Genomic DNA, 1,556 nt, shown 5'->3' with positions numbered 1-1,556 from the left:
AACGGGGAAAATAACCCAGTGAGGAAAGGAAACAAGGAAGAATAAAATATTTTAATCACATTGACATTCAAATAGATATTTCCTATATAAACTATAAAAACTTTAACAAACAACAGGAAGATAAATTGTATAGAATAGTGTGCCCGAGTGTACCCTCTAGCAAGAGAACTCTAACCCAAGAGACAATGGAAGACCATGGTACAGAGACTATGGCACGATGCAAGACTAGAGAACAATGGTTTGATTTTGGAGTGTCCTTCTCTTAGAAGAGCTGCTTACCATAGCTAAAGAGTCTCTTCTACCCTTACCAAGAGGAAAGTAACCACTGAACAATTACAGTGCAGTAGTTAGCCCTTCGGTGAAGAAGAATTGTTTGGTAATCTCAGTGTTCTCAGGTGTATGAGGACAGAGGAGAATCTGTAAAGGATAGTCCAGACTGTTCGGTGTATGTGTAGGCAAAGGGAAAGAACCGTAACCAGAGAGAAGGATCCATTATAGTACTGTTTGGCCAGTTAAAGGACCACATAACTCTCTTAAAAAATTTTATTTTTCCTTGTTTCCTTCCCTTACTGGGCTATTTTCCCTGTTGGGCCCCTGTGTTTATAGCATCTTGCTTTTCCAACTAGGGTTGTAGCTTAGCAAATAATAATAATAATAATAATAATAATAATAATAATAATAAACACGAAACTAATAACACATGATGATGACTATTTTGAAATATACACAAACGTAAAAATGAAAAAAAAAAAAAAAAAAAAAAAGTAAGCGCTTCCATTCACCATCACGAGACGCAAGATGACAAATGATTGGAAAATCACGCGTTAGTTTGAGTGAGTCGTTTAGCGCCAATTCTGAATCATTATCACTTGACAGTGTTGCCAGGTTTTCCAAATGAGAAAAAGGCCAACGTCTGATGAACTTCAGCTTTAAAAGGCCAATCTAATAGTAGAAAAAGGCCGAAAATATAGCATTTAAGGCTAATCAATTTCAAGAAGGCAAAATTTAGGTATCTAGCAGGAAAAAAAGGACAAATTTGGAGTTTTTTTTCGAAAAAGGCCAAGCTGGCAACCCTGACTCTTCTGCGCTGTGCTTGGGATAAGTGACAAATATTGTATAAGAATATTGAATTGTGGGTTTCATACGTATAATGGATTTATATATATATATATATATATATATAGATAGATAGATATAGATATATATATATATATACATATATATATATATATATATATGTAAATACACACACACACACACACATATATATATATATAATATGTAAATACACACACACACACACACACACACATATATATATATATATATATATGTATGTTGTGTGTGTGTGTGTGTGCGTGTTTATATGATAGATGTGTATTAACGTTGTTACTGTTCTTAAGATGTTCTATATTTTTAATATTACTTTTTATATATAGTTTGTTTATTTCCTTATTTCCTTTCTTTCCTTATTTCCTTTCCTCACTGGATTATTTTCCAGTTTGGAGCCCTTGGGCTAATCCTGTTTCTCCAGCTAGGGCTGTAATAATAATAAT

The sequence above is a fragment of the Palaemon carinicauda genome, chromosome 14 (genome assembly GCF_036898095.1).
Source record: "Palaemon carinicauda isolate YSFRI2023 chromosome 14, ASM3689809v2, whole genome shotgun sequence".
Classification (NCBI taxonomy): domain Eukaryota; kingdom Metazoa; phylum Arthropoda; class Malacostraca; order Decapoda; family Palaemonidae; genus Palaemon; species Palaemon carinicauda.
This window is presented reverse-complemented; position numbering follows the sequence as displayed.